General features: G+C 41.3%; 1 long non-coding RNA gene across 1 annotated transcript; it reads right to left on the reverse strand.

Annotated features, from left to right (window-relative positions):
• Nucleotides 1–10,032: 10,032 nt before the first annotated feature.
• On the reverse strand, nucleotides 10,033–20,304 carry LOC142846954 (uncharacterized). Its single transcript, XR_012910097.1, has 3 exons — nucleotides 20,241–20,304; nucleotides 11,984–12,048; nucleotides 10,033–10,200 (listed from the first exon to the last, which is right to left on the reverse strand). It is a non-coding gene; the product is annotated as an uncharacterized LOC142846954 (long non-coding RNA).
• Between the last annotated feature and the right edge of the window lie 2,530 nt (nucleotides 20,305–22,834).

A 22,834-nucleotide genomic window follows, 5' to 3' on the forward strand; every position in this document is an offset into this window, starting at 1 on the left:
TGTGCCTTCTGTGTCTTAATTTTTTGCAAACCTATTCTATAACCTAAATAATTAACAGAATCTCCCTTCTGAATCTTTTCAGGAGCAATTTGCAATCCCCATTTAGGTAACAGTATCTGTATTTCTTCAAACAGCCTGTTCAAGGTATCTATGTTTGAATCAGATAACAATATGTCGTCCATGTAATGGTATACAATAGATTTGGGAAATTTCTTGCGTATTATTTGCAATGGTTGGTTCACAAAATATTGGCACAGGGAGGGGCTATTTAACATACCCTGGGGGAGGACGGTCCAGTGGTACCTCCTCGAAGGTTGAGAATTGTTATAAGTAGGCACTGTGAAGGCAAATTTTTCTCTATCTTCTTTTTGCAAAGGTATAGTGAAAAAACAATCCTTCAAATCAATAACTATGAGAGGCCATCCTTTTGGTAATAAAGAGGGCAACGGAATTCCAGATTGCAGAGGGCCCATAGGTTGAATAACCTTGTTGATGGCCCTGAGATCTGTCACCATTCTCCATTTACCTGATTTTTTCTTAACCACAAATACAGGAGAATTCCAAGGGCTGGTAGATTCTTCTATATGTCCAGCATCTAGTTGCTCTTGTACCAGCTGTTCTAAAGCCTGTAGCTTTTCCTCAGCTAAAGGCCATTGCTTTGTCCATATTGGTTTCTCAGTCAACCATTTTAGAGGCAAGGCTGTTGGTATTTCTGAAGGGACATCAATTGCTTGTTCCTGCACAGCCCTAATGGCCGGTTTTGTCCTTTTGTAATAACTTTTAATATTCCTTTCAGAAATATGGGCTCTAGAAGTAGCAGGAATGTTAATTTGAGTATTCCATTGTTGTAATAGGTCACGACCCCATAAATTCATTGCAATATTGGCTACATAAGGCCTTAATTTTCCTATTTGTCCCTCAGGCCCTATACATTCAACCCATCTCGTGCTCTGCCTTACTCGAGATAGGGTTCCAATTCCCAGGAGCTGAACATTTACATTCTGAAGAGGCCAATATGGATGCCAAGATTCTGGGGTAATGATACTTACATCAGCACCTGTGTCCAGTAGGCCAGTAATAAAAATGCCATTTACACACACTCTCAGCTTAGGTCTTTGATCATTTATAGAAGTTTGCCAAAACACACGTAACTCATCTTTCTGATTACTATTGCTTGTAACAGTAGGCATGTGGCTTTCTAATTGTCCTGACGAGGCATGTTCTCTGCAGAAACTGGGAATGTCTGAACCATGTTTGCCATGGGGGCCTGAGAGGCCCCCCCTCTCACGTTTCCCGTCTGTATCAGGTTGCCTTGTCTATCTCTTGTAGACCTGCATTCATTCGTCCAATGTCTGCCCTTCCCACATCTTCTACATAAACCTGAAGGCTGATTCCTTCTATTCCTGTTATTTCTAGAAGACGCATTATTATTATTTCTGAAAACCCGTTGTTTACAATTCCTTTTCATATGACCCATTTTGCCACAATTAAAACATTTGGTATTCTGGTGTCTCCTTTTACCATTGGAAATTGCTTCTTCTACCCATGCTTCAGTGCCATAGTCAAATGTGTCAACATCTAGTGTATGCAAGACCCATTCTTCCAAGGACGCTGATCTGAACATTAAAGGCCTCAAGATCCTTTTGCATTCCACATTAGCATTTTCGTAAGCCAAAGACTCAATTATTATACGTCTTGCTTCTGGGTCAGGTATCCCCATTTGTACAGCCTTAGTTAATCTTTGTAAAAAGTCACTGAAGGGTTCTCTCTGACCCTGTTTAACTGTGACAAATGATTCCATTCTCTGTCCTGGGTCTTGTACTCTGTCCCAAGCCCTTAAGGCTGCTGTAGTACACATAGAAAGTATGTTTTCATCCAAATTAGCTTGTTCCTGAGGGTCTGAAAAGAGCCCTTCACCTAGAATTTTATCTAGGGAAACGTCAATTCCCTTCGCCTTTTCCTGCTGTTCTAAAAGTCTAGCCTCTTGCCTGAATAAGCATTTCCATTTTAAGTGCGGTCCACTCTCAAGGACCGCGGAGCTCAGCTGGAGCCAGTCCAAGGGGGTTGCTTTGCTTGTTGTGGCCCAAGATTTTAGCATCTCTTTAACAAAAGGGGAGTGCATCCCAAAAGACATGATGGCCTGTTTAATTTCTTTGAGATCATTCATACGGACAGGCTCCCATGTATCTTCCTTGATGACCCTAGGGTTTCTGGAACCAACCACCTTTTCTGTTGTTATTACAGGAAAGGCATGTAGAGCTGTAGGTAGAGCTTTGTGAAAATTGTCCCGGAGGGATTTATCCACAGATGTAGTTAAAATTTGCCTTTCTACCCTTTGCTCTTCTTCTTCAGAATTTAGAAATTCCTCAATCTTTTCAATTCTATTCACCATTGCTTTTTGTAATGTCTGAATCTCCTGCCCAGAATTATGTTCTAAAGCCTTCATTGAGGATTCTAGAGTATGAAATTTGTCCAGTAGAGATAACTTGTCATCTTTGGACATAATTTTTATGGCATAAACCGTGCCTTCTTGTATTGACAATCTTTCCGCCAATCTGTCATACGCTTTAGACAAAATTCGATTGTCACATTCAGCAGTTTTGATTCTCTCAGTTAACGTTTCAGTTCCTACAGAAAGGGACTGCTGAAACTTACGATCTAATTCAGCTGTTCCTTCTTCCATAGTAATGAATTTCTCCTTAACATCAGAAAGGGACTGCTGAAACTTACGATCCAATTCAGCTGTTCCTTCTTCCATAGTAATGAATTTCTCCTTAACATCAACCTGTACTTTTTTTAGATTTTGCTCAGTTAACCGAGTCATGTTAAACAAAGATTTGTTTTCTTCCTGGAGAACTTCAAACTGATTCTTGAGAAGATTGTTGTCATTCTCAATAGTTTTTAAACGTTCAACCTCTGCCTTAAGAGATTTGATCATTTTCCTATTATCAAACCAAATAGTGCTAAGGAAAATTAAGAATCCCAGGAATATCCATATATGTGGTGTGGTAGACACCTCTTGTAAGATCTCCCAAATGGTGCATTCAAAAGAACTATTGAAATAGGCTGAGGTCACGTTGTCAGACATTATTTAGAAAAGAAAAAGTTCTCTTACCTGTAATAACTGGTTCCTGCCAGTGGTGGCGAAAGAGCCCAGTTGAATCCACGTGTCCTAAATCTGAAATAAAAGGACTCAAAAACAAAATTGAAACAGACACCAAGCTGATAAGTATTTTTTGCCGGGGCTCTCAGGCCGCTGTCACGTGACCTGAGCGCTGGCGGCGGTGGGGGTGGGAGGGGGAGCAGACACAGGCAGCGCGCGCGCCGGCGGGCGGTTGCGCACGGGAAATCTGGCCGCTCAGAATCTCAGCCGTTTCAGCGTGCGCCCAGAGAGACCGCTGCAGCGGCTCGGGGTGCAAGAGACTCCAATTCGGGGCCGGTTCTCGGCAAAGCCCCACGGGGGAGGCGCCAGATGTACCGGCACAGAATAAAGGCAATGCAGATATCAAAGAATATTTACCAGTTTATTGTTAAACTTACTGAACCAAAGTTCCAGCGTAGCACAGGTAGCGAGGAACAAAAGGGGCGAGCCGCCTCTCCGAGCACCTTTTATTGGCATGGATTCGCCTGAGGCAAACCCCGCCCTCTAAAGGGAGCTGATTTAACCCCTTTAGGAAGGAAAGGGGAGAGGAGGAGAAGGCAGGGGAGGGAAGGGGAGGAGAGGAGAGGGAAGGGGAAGGTGAGAAAAGAAGGGAAGGGGAGGGAAGGAAAGGGGAGGGTAAAAAAGAGAGGAGAAGAAAGGGGAAGAAGGAAAGTAAAAGGGAGGGAAGGGAATTTTGGAGCGGAGGGAGCAACTTCCAGGTCCAGGAAGAAATGGAGAATGAGTGGGGCTGACACTGTAGCTCAGCTTGTAGAGTGTATACTTAGCATCCATGAAACCCTGAGTTCAATCCCCGCCCCCAATAAACCAAGTGTGGTGGGACACTTGGGAGGAGGTTCAGGCCATCCTGGTTAGTATTTGAGGCCAACTAGCCTAAAAAAGAAGGGGAGGAGAAGGGAAAGAGGGAGGAGAAAGCTGAAGGCACCAACATCTACACAAAAGTGGGAGACAGGGGCAGGAGATGTAGCTCAGGGGTAGAGCATCTGCCCAGCATGCATTCAAATCCTGGGTTCAGTCCCCAGTAATTCCCGTCCACACACCCACATCTACTTTTTCTTTATGCCTTTAATCCCAGTACTCAGGAGGCAGACAGGCAGATCTCTTGTGAGTGTGAATCTAGCCTGACCTACATAGTAAAACCCTGTCTCAAAAACAAAACCTAAAAACTGTTTATTCTTTTACTTAGTTAAGAAAGAAAAGATGAAACAGAAAACAAGATTGCCTACCAAAGAGATTTCCAGAGAATATTTACCGAATTATTCAGCAGACATCTGCTGTTTGTCTACTGTGGGGCAGCCTGGGTCTGGCGATGGAAACTGAACCCAGGTCTTCTGCAAAAGCAGTAGCTGTTCCCTCTCTCCAGTCCCAGAATGAAGCATCTTGCAGTTCAACCTCTGGCTCTTCTCTGTCACTTTGTGAGATCCTTCCTCTGCTCAAAGCAAAGCAAAACAAAAACCAGCCAGACAAAGAAACCCACAACAGGGTCTGCCTGTGCAGCCTACGCTGTTTCCAAATTCGCAATCACCATGTCTCGGTTTCCTTAATGCTGGGTTTAGTTGGGTGCCGCCATTCCTGACAGAATGGAAGCCAGGGAGGTTTCTCCATCAGACAACCTGAGTTCAATCCTCCAAACCCATGCAAAGGTGAAGGGGAGAACGGACCACACAAGGCTGTTCTCTGCCCTGCATGTATGTGCACTGGTGAGTGTGCACACGAACATACACACACACATACAACCACACACACATACACCACACACACACCACACACATACAACCACACACACACATACACCACACACACATACACCACACACACACATACACCACACACACCACACACACACAACATACACCACACACACACATACAACCACACACACACCACACACACACATACACCACACACACACCACACACATACAACCACACACACACATACACCACACACACACAACATACACCACACACACACATACAACCACACACACACATACACCACACACACACACCACACACATACAACCACACACACACATACACCACACACATAAGGGGAAAAAAAAGATCTGTATGGTAGCTCAGCAGGTAAGGACATGTATTCTTTTGTTTTTCTGCTGTTGATGTGTACCTTGCCCAAAAGCAATTTGGGAAAGAAAGGCGTAGTTTTCCTTAAAGGTTATAGTCCATCATCAAGAGAAGCCAGGACGGGAGCTCAAGACAATAGCCTAGAGGGAGAAACAGAAGCAAAAACCGTAGAACACTGCTTCCTGCTTCCTGGTTTGCTCCTCACAGCTTGCTCAGCTTCCTTCCTTAGAGCACCTAGGACCACCATCCTAGGGGTGGTACCACCACCAACGGACTGAACCTTCCTTACGTCAATCACTAAGAGAATGACCCATGGCACAATATTATTGGGCGTATTCTCTCTCTGTTTTGATATTTTCTTTTTTCTTTTTTTTAAATATTTATTTATTATGTATACAGTATTCTGTCTGTGTGTATGTCTGCAGGCCAGAAGAGGGCACCAGACCTCATTCCAGATGGTTGTGAGCCACCATGTGGTTGCCGGGAATTGAACTCAAGACCTTTGGAAGAGCAGGCAATGCTCTTAACCACTGAGCCATCTCTCCAGCCCCCTGTTTTGATATTTTTCTGTTTCTCTGTGTAGTCCTGGCTGTTCTAGAACTCACTCTATAAACCAGGAACATATGGACAAGTCAGCTGGATTGAGACAGGGAGAGAGGGAGATGCCAGGGGCCAGACAGACAGACAGACACAGCAGAAGCAGAAAAGTAGGACATACAGAATGAAAGAAAGGTAAAAAGCCCCAAGGTAAAATGTAGACGAAGAGAATCAGGTTAAATTAAGTTAATAGAGCTAGTGGGACAAGCCTAAGCTAAGGCCGAGCAGTCATGATTACTAAGTCTCTGTGTCTTAATTTGGGAACTGGTTGGCGACCCAAAGAAAATTCCAACTATGAATGACACAAGCCAGAGGCCTAAATTTCTACAAAGGGCCTGATAAAGTTAAAATAAAAAAAAAATATGGTTCCTTTAAGAGGCCCCGCTGTGCAGCAGAGCACGTGAGCCGCCAGCAGGCTAAGGAGGAATAGCAAGCTCAGTAAAAATGCCTGCCACAGTGAGGAGGTAGCATTAAATGCAGCTCTTGGTCAAACACTGTTTCCGTTAACCAACAGAGTAACACTGTAGAGAGCCTAGCTGCTGTTTAGTAGTTTAAGGTTTTGGTCGTGAAGTCAGAGAATGCTACAGGTGCACAGGAAAACAGACCAACCAACCAACCAACCAACAAACAAAAACAAAAAAAAACCCCTTTTAATAGGTTACAGTGTGAATAGATAATTAAGAAAGAAAAGGAAATGGGTATAGTTGGTCATTGGAAAAAATAAATAGCAAATTCTAATTCTTAATAATAATAACCCAGAGCCAGATACTGAGGTAAATGCTGAAAGATCAGAGAAACAAAGGAAAAAGCCACAGCCAACTCTTACCTTGCCAACTCCTCAGTAGAGAAGGGGCTAAGGTCCTCTCCCCACCCTGCCTTATCACTTCCTCTTCCTGCCCAGCCATATCATTCTTGTTTCCACCTGGGAATTAAAAGAGCCACCAGTGCCTGGCCTCTGTGTTTAACTAGTGGTTAGCTACTAATCTCCAGACCAGTTTTAGTTGTTAGAACACAAATAAAATATCACCACAAGTTTAAAAATGTAGACATGGGAAATACACAGGGAGTCTGAATTCTGTGTGGTGCCTTGATGACTTTGAATTTTTTGAATGTCAATGAATGAAGCACAGATGCTGAGAGACGTGGGATTGTAAAAGAAACTGCTGGATTAAACCAGCAGAGATACTTTAGGGATGTCTTAACTTTATTTATTTATTTATGTTTTCTTTTTTGGTTTTTCGAGACAGGGTTTCTCTGTGGCTTTGGAGCCTGTCCTGGAGCCAGTCCTGTAGACCAGGCTGGTCTCGAACTCACAGAGATCCGCCCGCCTGTTTCCCGAGTGCTGGGATTAGAGGCGTGCGCCGCCGCCACCACCACCCGGCCTTAACTTTAAAATGGAATTCAAAACATGTATTGCATTGAGGGAGAGGTTATGTTTTTGTTTCCACAGGAAATGAAAGGCTATGGATTTCTTCAAAAATAATACAGACCAGATTTGATTGGGGGAGACCCCCTGAAAATCTTATCTACAGACACAAGAAATAAACCTAGAAAACTACTAGACAGGAGATCTATTTGCTGATCCCTTGACGTGGAAACAGCTCTGAGACTGGATGAGATATGACAAGTCTTGGTTACAGAGTCCTCGTGACATATAATCACACGCCATCCTTTCATATGGCATGGTTAGAGGTTTGGGTATACAGTCCCAACAAACCTAGAACGTTGACAGATGTCTTTCACCTGCTCAAACATATAACCAAATATCATCTTTGGCTGTCTTGTGCACAATACATAATCCATACTTATGTTAATTCAGGTATGAATGATACCTTTGAAAGTTTGTGCATTTTTGGAGCAAGGGAACCAGACACCAATGACAATGTGTGACCCAGGTGACCCAGCCTTTCAGAATGCCTCTATTGCAGTTTCCTCAGAGTTCTGCGTTCAAAACAGTTTCAAGGCTGCTGGCTGACATGGTTCAGCCCCACACACCATTCTAAACAGGACTTCCGATAAGCCTTTCACTTTCCCATTACACAGAGACTGGACAGAAAATAGCTAGTTTTCTTAGGACTCGACCATAATCTCAATTTTCTAAGGGTCTTCTCAGGATGCTGTCACTCCTTGACAATAGGAAGTAGTCTAGAGATCACAATGTCCACATTCCTAAGAGGTGGGTATGTGGGTGGTTTTTGGTCATTCATTGGGTTATGAATGTTTGTCATTATTTAGTAGGGATTTAGAAATATGAGATAAAAAGGCAACTATTCATCTAAAATATTTTACATTAGTACAGATTTTTGTATATTGACACAAATTTAAGGTTATTCTTGTTATACTGTATATATGTTTCTACTCTTGTTTAAGATATTATACCTATGCATCTCATTTAAAATGTACTATAAAGTTCTAGTCTTTGAAAGCTACTACTACAAAACATTTAAGATAATTAATAAAATGCAGGTTAGACCGGGCAATGGTGGTACACACCTTTAATCCCAGCACTTGGGAGGTAGAGGCAGATGGATCTCTGTGAGTTTGAGGCCAGCCTGATCTACAAGAGCTAGCTCCAGAACAGCTAGAGCAGTTACACAGAGAAATCCTGTCTTGAAAACAAATGCAGATTAATACTTAGTCATCTAAAACAATCAAACTTGTAATCATCTTAGGTATGCTTTCAAGGCTAAACATATTTTAAGTAGATAAGTGATCTTCAAATCCTTTAGACTCCTACAGAACATAACATTTAAAATACTCAATAACCTAAGACTTTTCATAACAGTGAGACACATCTGTTCCTGGCAGCACCAATCTACTCCACAAAAGGATGGTGGACATCAAAGAACCTCTATATGGAGTTTGCTTTCATTGTGGCAAAGCTAGCCATTTGGGCAAGAAACTTCCCTTGCCTTAACTGCTGACAGTATACTGTAATAACAGGACAAACAGGATACAAAGAAAAAAGATGCTGAACTTTGCCAAGTCAAGGTGGGACAGTCCTTAAAAATTACAGTGCCACAAAAAGTCTGTCAAATATTCCAGGTCTGTAGGCTGAAGATGGATGCCCCAATGGTGCAGAGGAGCCTTGGCTGACTGTTCATGCAACCAGCTGCTTCTGTCATTTCTATAGTTTTAGAAGTTGCTTTTTCTGCACATTCTGTTGACTTAGGTAATATTATATCCTTCTCTAGTCTCTGATGAAGTTGAAGATGACACAGTTATATTTACAGTTTTTTATTTTTTTTTTACCAAACTCAGAAAACGAACTAACAAAAGAGGTATAAAGTATATAACATTGAGAGACATAAAACCTTAAATTGTTTTTCTAAGAAAATGTTCTGAGGTCTAAGAAGATAGTTTTGGGTTGGTAATACAAGTTAGGCTAGAAAATAAAAGAGGTACACAATTTTGGACTCACCAAGATCTGGAGTATTTTTTTCTGAATTTGCCAAATACAAATGAACTGGATATTGTAAATGTAATTCTTACTTCATAATTGTTCTTATTGTTTATAGTCTTACTATGTATGTTAAAGATAAAAGTTTTCTTTTTACTTAGACAAAAGGGGGAAATATTGCCAAATATTTGTTTAACTATGTAAAGATGTGTTGCATTATGTTGTGAAATATTACTTCAACTATGTAGGGAGGTGTTGTGTTTGTTTACTTTGTCTGCCTAAGGCACCTGATTGGTCTAATAAAAAGCTAAATGGTCACTGGGTAGTGGTGGCACATACCTTTACTCAATAGCTAGGCAGGAGGTATCGACAGGACTTCCAGGCATTAAAAGTAAGTAGGAGGAGGAATCTAGGTTCAACAGAGACATAGGCAAACAGAGGGAGAAAGGGAGAAGATGCCAGGGGCTGGCCAGATAGACAGACAGACATGGAGGAAGGAGGAAAGTGGGACATACAGAATGAAAGATAAAAGAGCCCCCAGGCAAAAGATAGATGGATAGAAACAGTTAAAAGAGCTCGTAGGACAAGTCTAAGCCTAAGCTCAGGCTGAGCATTCATAATTCATAAGTTTCCATGTCTTTATTTGGGAGCTGGTTGGCAGCCCAAAGAAAGTTCCAACTACAAATACCCTCCTCCTATCTGCAGAAATTTGAGTTAGTAAAGCACACAGTACATTTAAAGGTGTTACACCCCATAGGTATAAGTACATTTTATTTATTATGTGCATGAGTGTTTTGTCTGTATCCCTGTCTGTATACACCTGTGCAGTGTCCATGGGGACCAGAAGAGGGCATCAGAGTCCCTGAGTTCCAGATTGTTGTGGGCAGCATGTGCATGCTGGGAACTGAATTCAGGTCCTCTGGAAGAGCAGCCCGTGCTCTTAACCGTCTCTCCAGCTGCAAATGCAAGGAATACTTATTTTTAAACTTTATTGTTCAAGTATGTTCTTAGGTGAAAATTAATCATCAACAACAACAAAGCCTAGATGTTCCTTCAGATAGTTACATGGTTTTCTATCATCAAACATCTTTAGTATCATTTTAGTGATTATGAACATAGTCCATACTTTATTTTAAAATTTACTTTGTTTGTTCATTTTGTTTTGTTTTTAGAGCTAGGCTATGTAGACCAGGTTGGCCTGGAACTTACTATGTACCCCTGGCTGGCCCAGAATTCACTATTGTAGACCAGATTAATCTTGAACTCTTAGGGATCTTCCTTCCTCTGCCTTCTGAGTTCTACTATTAAAGCTATAATTTAGTATGTCCAGCTAAACTATACTTAAGTTAACCATTTTCTACTATAGAAAATTTAAAAAATAACAACAACAGCAACAAATTCAAGATCGCATGTTGTTAGAGGAGGCTGCTCATTCGTTCCCAGCTACCCAGACCTGAAATATCACTCAGAAGCCATATTATTTGAATCACTGCTTGGCCAATGACTTAAGCATATTGCTGGCTAGCTCTTATATCTTTAGTTAACCCATTTCTATTAATCTGTGTATCACCATGTGGCTGTGGCTTACTGGCAATTTTCCAGTACAACTGTTTCCAGCAGATGGCTACACGGCTTCTCTCTGACTCTGCCTACTCTCTATATCTTTTTCACCCTGGCTATATTCTTGTTAAGCCATTGGCCAAAAGCAGCTTCTTTATCCATTAGTCAATAAAAACAACACATCTGCAGAAGGACTTCCCATACCACCATGTAGCTCTGGCTAGACTCCAGCCCTTTTTTCTTTAAAAAAAAAAGATTTATTTATTTATTTAATGTACACTGGTGTTTCACCTGTATACACTCTGTGTGAGGGTGTTGGATCCCCTAGAACTAGAATTATAGACAGCTGTAAGCTGCCATGTGGGTGCTGGGAATTGAATCCAGGTCCTCTGGAAGAACAGCCAATGCTCTTAAACCACTGAGCCATCTCTCTAGCCCCCCCCCAACTCTTAAGTAGTCAAGGATGACCTTGAACTCTTGCTCCTTCCACCTCTACCTCAAAACTGCTGGGGTTACAGCATGAACTACCATCCGTGAGTTGGCTTAATATTTCATTAATTATGTAGACTATGTTTCTTCCATTATTAACAATTTTAGTTTAATATCCTAGAAAATAAAACTTGCATTTATGTTATTACTTTAGAATAAATTTTTTTGGGGGGGTTTCCATTTCTTATTTTTATAGGTTTTGGCTTTGTTTGAGGTTGTTTTACTCATTTATTTTGAGACACTGTCTCATTATAGTAGCTCTGACTGTGAAGCTTCTATTAGAGCAGGCTGGCCGCCTCCAACTCACAAAGATCATCCTGCCTCTGCTTCCTAAGGACTGGGATCAAAAGTGTACATCAACACGTTCCCTATTTCTTATATGTTTGCTTTTTTATTAATTCTCTTCAACCTCTATGTTCACACTATGGCACAGGTGTGTGCAAACACACACACACAAAATACATGTAAAAACAAGCTAGATTAAGGATTTTTAGTTAAGTATACAGTCCTAACAAAAACATAATTAATATAAAGGTAAAATATCCTGAATTGCAGCTTTACTAACACCAAGATTACCATTCTTTTATACCAAAAACAATACTAACTATCTTACTCAGATATTAAAATACTTGAGAAACACAAAAAGTGAAAGTTAAAAATGCTAGCAGAATTTTGAGTTGGATAACTCACTGTTGTGGTTGAAAACAAGTGTCTCCAACCTTCATGGAATCCCTAGGATGTGTTCTCAGAAGTAGCTACAAAATTGAGGTAACAAAAATTAATTTAATAACTTGTATCCGTATAGCATAGGGAATGGTCAGAAACACCATTTAATGGAGCTACTGCTCTCCCCCTCTGAAAGGATGGGAGTCTTTGGTGTGATAGCCTTTTCTTTTGTGTTTGTTTGTTTTTTTAGTATTTGGTTTTGTCTTGAGATAGGGTCTCATTATGTAGCTTTGGCTGTCCTGAAACTTGCTAAATTGAGCAGACTGGCCTTGAACGCAAAGATCTGCATTCTTCTGTCTCTTAAGTGATGGGATTAAAAGCATGCACCACCATGCCAGTCCACTTTTTATTATTAAAGATTTTATTTTTAATTATGTGTCAATGTGCGTCTGAGTTTGGGTTTGTGGGGGGTGTGGATGCAGTGCTGTCAGAAGCCAGAAGAGGGCATCAGATCTCCAGGAGTTGAATTTACAGGCTGTTGTGCGTGCAGTGACCTGAAGTCTGGTCCCCTAAAAGAAAAGTACATCCTCGGGTGGTGGTGGCCCACGCCTTTAATCCCAGCACTCGGGAGGCAGAGGCAGGTGGATCTCTGTGAGTTCGAGACCAGCCTGGTCTACAGAGCTAGTTCCAGGACATGCTCCAAAAACCACAGAGAAACCCTGTCTCAAAAAACCAAAAAAAGAAAAAAAGAAAAGTACATCTTCTTAACCACTAAGCCATTTCTCCTGCTTTTCTCAAGTCTTTTTTTTTTTAATGGATGAAATCACCTGGTTTTACTTTGTATTTTTCTGGGTTTTCCTTTTTTGGGGGATCTTGCTATGGAGAGATTCTATAACCAGTTCTTAATTTTTAGTTATCATGTGTAAAAGTCAATTTTAATAGTACATGTTTCTCTAAAATAAAAATTACTTATATAGTTTTTAAATTCAGTTTCTTAGTAGGATGCTCAGTATTTAATTTACCAGAAGGCAATAGATGGTTTCCAAAAGGGGTGGATCTTAGATTCAGATGACATAATGAAAGTGTCTCAGCCTAAAGACGATGGTTGATTCTGTCAATTTTTTTCTTATGCTGTCACTCATTCAGTCAACCAATCCAGAGGACGCGGGATGGTGGGCACAAAGAAAGTTTGGTATACTATACCAATGTTTACAAACAGATTGAAAAATTTGTTTGCTAAACCAAGTTTTATGGGCCAAAAGATGCCTCAGTGAGTACAGGCAACTGCTGCTAAGCCTGTTGATCTAAGAAGGCTCCCTAAGGCCCACCTAGAAGAAGAAGACCAATTCCTTCCAGTTCTCTCGTGACCCCAAACAGGTAGCATGACATACACAGCGCCTCCTAAACTAAACTACTACACAACAAAACAAACGGGTTTTGTGAGTGCTGTATTTTCCCTTACTTCAATGGAAAAACATGCACAGCTAGCATTTGGGTAAAATCTAATTATCAAATATAACGGGCTTTATTGAGCAAAAGGATGAAATATAAAATCCTTGTTCTCTGAGCCAGTTTTTGGTAAATGCTACTATGAACAGACCAAGATTTAAGAAAACCTTACTGTTGTAGACAGAGAATCAGGTATCAGGTCTACCTCGGTATAACTGCATTTTGACCTCAGGAATCCATTTTAGAGTTGTGTTGACCTAGCCTTGATCAAGATAAGGAGCTTGAAAAACCTGTTTTTTATTGGCATATGAACACACACACCTCACATCAGGCATGCCAAGAGTGGGAAATGTATGAAGTGGCCACAGATTTTGTCCTTCAGTTATTTTTAGGAATTTTATGAAGAGATTACATTTTGTAGCACATAAAATCAATTACATGGTTTTTAATTTTATAGCCTGGGACTTCTTTCAGTGCACAAAAATCCCCTTAAGGACTAAATGCTTCCCATTGTGGAGAACATTAAACTAAGTTATCATTCATTAGATATTCTTCATGTTTAATAATTGCAAGTTGGATGGACATAACAACTGACCATAAGATCAACTGTAATACTCAATACCAATTGTTCTCTTTTTGAGTTAGATATGTTGGATTGGCAGGAGAAAGGCTGAATGCTATCAAGTTGACAAACCCAAACATTCTGAAAACAAAAATATGCAAAATGTTCTGGGATGAAGAAAGGAGAGCTGAACAAATAGGATTTTAATAACAAAGTTAGATTAAACCCATGGACCATCAACCAAGCCAAGGAAGGGAGGCAGGAGTCTTGCTTGGGGACTGTCTCTACCTATGATACCATATGCTGGTAAGAAACTCAAAGGATTTCAAAAATCCAGAATTCCAACCTAGCCTACATGCTGTGGGATATTTTATCACACTGTCTGAAGATGTGTTGCTGTTTTACCTTGACTGCCTGAAGGCTCCTGATCGGTTTAATAAGGAGCTGAATAGCCAATAGTTAGGCATGAGAGAATAGGCAGGTCTTCCAGGCAGGGATTGGAATTCTATGAGCCATGTAGCAGAACATAGATTAACATAAATGGGTTAATTTAAGTTATAAGAGCTATTAGTGAATAGATTCAATGCACTGCCCATCAAAATCCCAGCAAAATTCTTCAAAGATCTTGAAAGAATGGTACTCAACTTCATATGGAAAAGCAAAAAATCCAGGATAGCCAAAACAATCCTGTACAATAAAAGAACTTCTGGAGGCATCACAATCCCTGACTTCAAACTTCACTACAGTACTGAAACTATACAGTACTGAAAACAGCCTGGTATTGGCATAAGAACAGACAGGAGGACCAATAGAACTGAATAGAAGACCCGGATATTAATCCACACATCTTCAAACACCTGATTTTTGACAAAGAAGCAAAAAATATCAAATAAAAAAAGCATATTTAACAAGTGGTGCTGGCATAACTGGATATCAACATATAGAAGAATGAAAATAGACCCATATCTATCACCATGCACAAAACTCAAGTCCAAATGGATCAAAGACCTCAACATAAAGCCAGTCACACTGAACCTCATAGAAGAGAAAGTGGGAAGTACACTTGAATGTATTGGCACAGGGAACCACTTCCTAAATATAACCCCAGGAGCACAGACACTGAGAGAAACAATTAATAAATGGGACCTCCTAAAACTGAAAAGCTTCTGTAAAGCAAAGGACACAGTCAACAAGACAAAACGACAGCCTACAGAAAGGGAAAAGAACTTCACTAACCCCACAGCAGACAGAGGTCTCATCTCTAAAATATACAAAGAACTCAAGAAATTGGACATCAAAAGAAAACATAATGTAATAAAAAAAAAAAGATAGAGTACAGACCTAAACAGAGAACTCTCAACAGAGGAATCTAAAATGGCTGAAAGACACTTAAGGAAATGTTCAACATCCTTAGTCATCAGAGAAATGCAAATCAAAACAACTCTGAGATTCCATCTTACACCTGTAAGAATGGCAAGATCAAAAACACTGATGACAACTTATGCTGGAGAGGTTGTGGGGAAAAGGGAACAGTTCTGCATTGCTGGTGGGAATGCAAGCTGGTACAATCCCTTTGGATGTCAGTGTGGTGATTTCTCAGAAAATTAGGAAACAACCTTCCTCAAGACCCAGTAATGCCACTTTTGGGTATATATCCAAAGGATGCTCAATTGTGCCACAAGGACATGTGCTCAACTATGTTCATAGCAGCTCTGTTTGTCATATCCAGAACCTGGAAACAACATAAATGCCCCTCAGCCGAAGAATGGATAAGGAAAATGTGGTACATTTACACAATGGAGTACTACACAGCAGAAAAAATAACATCTTAAATTTTGCAGGAAAATGGATGGAACTAGAAAACATTATTTTGAGTGAGGTAACCCAGACCCAGAAAGACAATTATCACATGTACTCACTCGTAGGTGTTTTTTAAACATAAAGCAAAGAAAGCCAGCCTACAAACCACAACCCCAGAGAATTTAGACAACAATGAGGACACTAAGGAGACTTACATGGATATAATCTACGTGGTAAGTAGAAAGTAGAAAAAGACAAGATCTCCTGAGTAAATTGGGGCATGGGGACCTTGGGGAAGGATTGAAGGGGGAAGGGGAGAGGCAGGGATGGGAGCAGAGAAAAATGTAGAGCTTAATAAATCCATTTTCAAAAAGAGCTGTTAGTGAACACACCTAAACTAAGGCCAAGCTTTTTTAATTAATAAAAGGTTTCCATGTCATTATTTGAGCATCAGTGGTCCCCGAAAGAAAGTCCAACCATGGCATGTTGTTTCGAAAACACTTCTGACAAAGTAGGAGGATAACATATATATTACTTAAATGTTTGTCAGTGTGATTTATAACTTGTAAATATTCCATATGCTATTGGGTCATAATTTGTTCACTTTTCTTGGGTCTGCCAACAAGGAAGGAAGGCGTGCAGTTCCGTCAGTGTGGGTTGTCACTGCTTCTCTGGCCAACATTAACATAGAGACGTGCAGAGCAGCAGGACCTAGTGGGTGGCACTTTTGACACATGGTGTGTTGGACATCCACTCCTCCATAGTGCCTTGATGTCAGAGAACAGCCCAGACTTGGTCACTTGCAGAGAGTTTTAGTTCACACCCTCACCCCTTTACCACACATTCTCTCATTGCCAGGACCCCCTTGGCCTGGTGAAAGCTCCTAGTAGAACATTACCAAGAAAGTTCATTCCCAGCTATTTTTTTCAGAACCTGTCTAAGATCATGCTCACATCAAGTTTCTTGCCCAAGAATACATTCAGCCAGGAAATCAGCTTGCCTTGCCCACCCTCCACTCTCATTATACTTAGCGTTAAAATGAGCAAGAAAGCAGTTTCCTGGGAAGAGATGAGAAGCCTCTCTAATAAATGTGCAACCATGCTTGGGCGGTGGTGGCACACGTCTTTAATTCCAGCCCTTGGGAGGTGGAGACAGGCCAATCTCTGAGTTTGGAGCCAGCCTGGTCTACAGAGTGAGTTCCAGGACAGGGTCCAAAGTTACAGAGTAACTGTGTCTAGAAAAACCAAAACCAACCAACCAACCAAACAAACAAACAACAACAAACACGCAAGCACAATGCTGGCTTCACATTCTCCACACCCTCCTCTTTCTCTGGGAACTGGAAAGAGAGAGTGGGGTAGGTGGTAGCTGTTTTCACTCCTGGTTCCAAGAAAGTGTCTTCAATGCTTGAGGGTACTTAGAGCTTCATTCATGTTCTGTTGTGTGTGTGTGTGTGTGTGTGTGTGTGTGTGTGTGTGTGTGTGTTTTGTTTCATTTGTTTGTTTTTTGAGTCTCTACATATCCCTGGCTGTCCCAGAACTCAGTATGTAGACCAGGCTGGCCTGAAACGCAGAGGTTTGACTCTCTCTGCCTCCCAAGTACTGGGACTAAAGTTCTGGAATGGATAAAAGGTAGCATTTTAAAAAATTGATCTCCTTCATCAAATTATAACCCTATTTATCTGATAACACTTTTTAAATTATAACTTCTTTCCCCAAAACATTCTTCCTCCATCGTTCTGTAATTTTGATTGTCCATTTTTTATTTTCTCTCCTTTCTCCTTCACTACTTACTTCCTTCCATTTCCACTTAAAACACTCCTAAGTTTAAATTTGCTATTTACATCTATGTCTCACTTATTAAAGTTACTTGTTTATCAGGGGTGGGGAGGCAGGTTGGTTTTTGAGAGAGCATCTCTCTGTGTAGCCCCTAATGTCCTTGAACAAAGGATCCTCTTGCCACAACCTCAAGTTCTGGGATTAAAGGTATGTTCCTTCATGCCTGGCTAAACTAATTTTGGAAAGGCCTGAAGCTCATTTGTGATAGTATGAATTCAGGACAGTCTATAGCCTTTGCCTTCTCAGGCTCTTACTCTGGGACTCACCATAGTGACTCAGATTCTCTGCAGTAATGATTCATAGTCTCTTTTTTTTTCTTTCTTTTTCTAAAACTTATTTTATTATTTTGTGTGTGAATGTGCATGTATTTGTGTATTGCTTTCATAGACATCTGTGTGCCTTGTGTGTGCAGTGTCCTCAGAAGGGGGATATGCTATAGAGATTTGCATTGGCATGGATCTTGTTCTAGTGATACAAATTTAAGGTCAATTTTATATGTCTATTTCTGCTCTTGATTAATGTATTGTGTTTGTGCAGTTCATTTAAAAATGGAATGTATAATTAAGAAATATAGGTTAATAGATAGTCATCTATAATAGTCAAGCTTGTAGTCATGTTAGTTAGGTTTCCTAGATATATAGAGGTGTATTTCAGTTAGATAGGCATTCTTCAAATCTTTCAAAGACCCTCAGAATATGGCATTTAAAATGTTTTAAGAATTTAGGACTTATCATGACAATGAGACACATCTGCTCCTGGCAGCACCAATCTACTTCAAGAGGATGATTAGTTTTGAGACTGAGCGTGCAGCATAGAAATTCTTTTTATCCAAATTACAGCCAAATCTGACACGCAGAGCACTGTGCAGTCTGAAAACACATCTCTGTATGGTGGCAGGAATCCGCCATGCTCTTCTGCCTGCCTAAGCCCGATTCTGCAGTCTGCCCAGGTGCAGGCGGGGAGCACTGAGCCATCGGCACGGTCTCAGAGCACTCTCCTTCCAATCCCAAGTGGGAACACAAACATCAGTCCCATAAAATCCCTTGAAATGTTTTAAAGCCAGAGTTTGCATTGGCAGCACAGCCCCAAGAAGCTGCGCTTTAAAATGACACAGTGTTTATTCTGCTGCTGTTGCCGAATCAGGAAATCTCTCTACAGCATGCCACCAACAAACAGCAAAAATCTGTGTTAAACTCTCTCTCCCTTATTTTTAAGCCTTTTTAGGTTTTTAAGTGGATTTAGCCCCACGTTGGGTGCCACTCTGTTGAAATAGGAGCAGCGGGACTATGTCCCGCCACCCAGCCTTTAAATGTAGACAAGTATTTATAAACAATATTTTGGAATTTGGGCATAGTTCTCTCCAAACTGCTTCCTGCTTTTTGTTGGGCAAAGTAATTTTTGGGGGTGTTCACAGCAACATTTCTGGGGGTCTTGGTCCATCAAACCACATTGGTCTAGAAGGATTCCACAGGTTCTCATCCTCTGTGGAAACAAAAGCAGAACCTCTTTTCCAAAGCAACAAATCCTTATACTCAAAATTTGAAATCAAGAAACCTTTAAAACATATATGCTAGTTTAACTTAGCAGTTCCCAGAATCAAACATCTCTCTGCAGTCAAAAAATTCAAAGAAAAACAATAATACACATAATCCCAAATCTCTGTATTTTCCATCTTTAAATGGCTTATTTTTCTTTATTCCGTTTAATCTATGACTGCCTATATTCTGTCTCTTTAAAGACTTTGTTTTTTAAAAATGATTTATTTCTTTTAAAACTCTCTATACTCTTTTTTCTTCTCTCTCCCAAGCCTATGTACATTTATTCAACACTATGAGCCATTTAGAGGTCTTTTTTCATCTGAATCTGTCTTTATTGTGTGTTTGTAATTATTTTCTGACCAGAAGCACCCTTTTTTAGTGCTAAGTGGCGTGGCTAGGGACAACATGGCCCTGCCTGATAGCTCTGCCCAGTCCACCATGGCAGAGGCATGTTCGCTGCCTCTGAGAGCCTGTACATTGCCCTATTTTTAGGCAACAGCGGGTCTCTGTTGCCATTAAGCAAGTTGTAGCACTCTGCTCACAAACCCCATTTAAATTCTCTGTAGCTGAACCTCCTGAAATAGTCAGAGCTCTCTTCTATATGATCTTTCCTAGGCTTCAAACACTAGATGGAGACAATAAGACTATCATCTATTAATCACGAGGTGACTAACTATCCTAACTAAACAGTAGCCATCTTCAGGAATTCTACTGGGTTATTGACTGTTGAGGTTCCCTTGTAGAAGGAGGGGTTGGGTGGGTCATGGGAGAATCTAGCCACCCCTCCTAACCAGCTGTATGCTATACTGCTCTAATTTCATGGCACCTACCACCATGTCTATCTTTGCGGTACTCAGGATTGAACTGAATACTTTTGTGCACTTACTTTATCCTTCCACCCTCCCTGAGGGTCAGTGGTATTATTATTGCCATTTTACAAACAAGAGAACTCAGAGATGAGAAGATTCACACTGCTGGTGTCATTTGGAATTGATTTTATGGGACCCATGAAGGCGCAAGTCACAAACAATGCCACACCAGTTTGGAATTCTGATTAATAGGGTGGTATTTATTTAAAGGGAGAAAAAACTTACAGATCACTGTCCCAGACAACAGCCCTCTGCACAACCAGGAAGGGAGTCTAGTCGCAGGCGGAGCCAGAAGTGAAGAGAGAGAGAGGAGAGGGAAGTGGCCGCTTTTTTAAAGGGAGAAAGACCACACCCCAATGGGCTGGTATCTCAGCGGCTATAGGCTGGAGGAGTGGAAGGACCTCCCGCAACAGACCCAGGTACTGTATTGCAAACCCTGGAGTAACTTGAAGTTGTGGTGATTTTCTCTCTAGTCCCCCAGCTTGCGACTGACTCTAGGAATGAGGAATGCGTTGATATTTTCGTAATCCTTTCCAAGTATAAAAGGGTTGTAACGAGGTCCTTCTCTGGCAGCTGTTTCCTGAGTGCCTTTTCCTCCCTCCCCCATCCTGCTTCTGTCTCTCTAAAACAGCTCACCATGTGTTGTGGCGGAGGGCCTGGTGGTGACATCAGTTCATTTGGCTCTCCTGCGCACTTTCCTTGGATTGTACTGTAGACTGTGATGTTTCTTCCCAACCTTCCTCTTGCTCATTGGCTCAGAGTTACGCTTGCACTGTCATCTCTAGGCTGAGATTCTAGAGCTGGGAAGATGAACCTTACCCTAGTGACAAGGAATGCTCTTGATTACATCCGATGCTTCCGGATGAGTACTTCTCAAATGTCAGAAGCTGCCTCTAGTGATGTAGCAGAAGGTCAGCCGATTACACCTTCTCACAGAAGCTGGATTAGCAGGAGGGGGTGCTTCCGGGTACCAGGAACTGCTGGGTACTGGAGACACAGAAATAAAGACAAGAGAACCCTTGCCCTAAATAAACAATGGTGAGTTGAATATGATAGCTAAGGTTTTGAGCTTCTAGATGCTAACCTTAATTGCTTTAGAATAATATTATTCATACCAAAGTCGCAAAATCACCCATTATAATAGGAGTGGTTGTGAAATTAACATAATTCCTATAGTCTTTTGGGAATAATCAAAGGAAAAGGGCAGCTCACAATGAAAAAGAAAATTCAGAGATGGTGGTGCACGCCTTTAATCCCAGCACTTTGGAGACAGAGGCAAGTGGATCTCTGTGAACAGAAAGAGAGATGTCTTAATATACTACCATGGCTCCCATTTTAGAATGTTTTACATGGCTGGAAAAGGACTGGGGAAAGAAGTATTTCTTAGCCAGGCGGTGGTGGCACATGCCTTTAATTTCAGGAGGCAGAGGCAGGCGGATCTCTGTGAGTTCAAGACCAGCCTGGTCTACAAGACCTAGTTCCAGGACAGGCTCTCTAAAGCTACAGAGAAACCCTGTCTCGAAAAACAAAGCAAAACAAAACAACAACAACAAAACCCCAAACCCCCAAAAAACAAAAACCACAAAACCAAAAAATAGAGTCTTATATCATGTTACATTTTAGCTTAGATGTAAAACAAAATCTGTGTTCAAAAATGGGGAGAATTACTAAGCTAAAACATTCTGGTTGAGATGAGGAAGCCCATCCTCAGGAGTGTTAGCATTGGTGATTAACAGGCAAGGCAGACTGCAACTGTGAGTTAAGAGCTTCTGGAATCCCTATCTCTGTTTATATCTCTGCCATTTCTGCTAGGTGTACCTAGTACATCACAATTCTGAAAATACACCCTCCTGACCTCAGGTAGAACCCACTGAAAATACAACCCCCGACTCCATTCCCAGGTAAAAATTCAAGCAGAATTGGACCAGAGAGGAAAAGGTAAGGCTGTTACTGAAACCGAAGCAGTCATTTTACTGGAAGCCATTGAGTAGGTAGGATCACAGAGACAGACAAAAAACTATAGGAAGCCGAAAGAAGGTGCAGTCATTTTGTGGGATGGAAGATATGTTTGGTGTTGGAAGGAAGGGAACTAAAGACATGAGGAAAAGCAAGTTGAAAGGAGTGTTCTTGGAAAAGGGTAAGGGTACCTAGGAGGTTTGGATGACATCAGCCGGTAGGAGATGCCTCAAGCAAAGGACTAATAGTTGGGTACCCCGTAACCCAAGGGGCTGATGTACACAGGGCAGAGCTGTGCTCCATGACCACTGAGCTGGGTGGGAAGTGGAAAGAGGTAGGGCTGCGTAGAAGATTGGGGAAAGGAGAAGCTAAGACACAGGAATACAGGAAGTGGTTGGGGAGGGAAGGAGCAGGTTAGACACTTAGTGGGAGAGGTCAGGGCTACAAGCTCAGTGACACCAGGAGCAGCAAGAACAATAGTACCCAGACAAGTTTTAGAGGTACTTCCTGCAACCCAAGCAACCAAAGCCTCAAATTCTCTTACATGGAAACAAGCACTGTGCACGAGAACTTCTAATATCTGTTAAAGAGGAACAGAAATCAGAGGAAGAAGAGATGGGTTAACTGGGAAGTCATGGGAATGCTCTGTGATGGCATTTGGAACTGGGTGCATGGAATTGGACTAAGAGAACCCCAGGAACAGCAGGAACCTGCTATAGAGGGTTGAGTCCAGGTTCTCCAGCGCCTGTGAATGTGACCTCATTATGAAACAAGGTGTGAGTAATTCTGGTAAAGATCCTCACTTTTATTTTGTTGTTTTTGAGACAAAGTCTCCTACTGTAGTCCAGACAATTATGGATCTC

This window comes from Microtus pennsylvanicus, chromosome 3 (assembly GCF_037038515.1).
Source record: "Microtus pennsylvanicus isolate mMicPen1 chromosome 3, mMicPen1.hap1, whole genome shotgun sequence".
Classification (NCBI taxonomy): Eukaryota; Metazoa; Chordata; class Mammalia; order Rodentia; family Cricetidae; genus Microtus; species Microtus pennsylvanicus.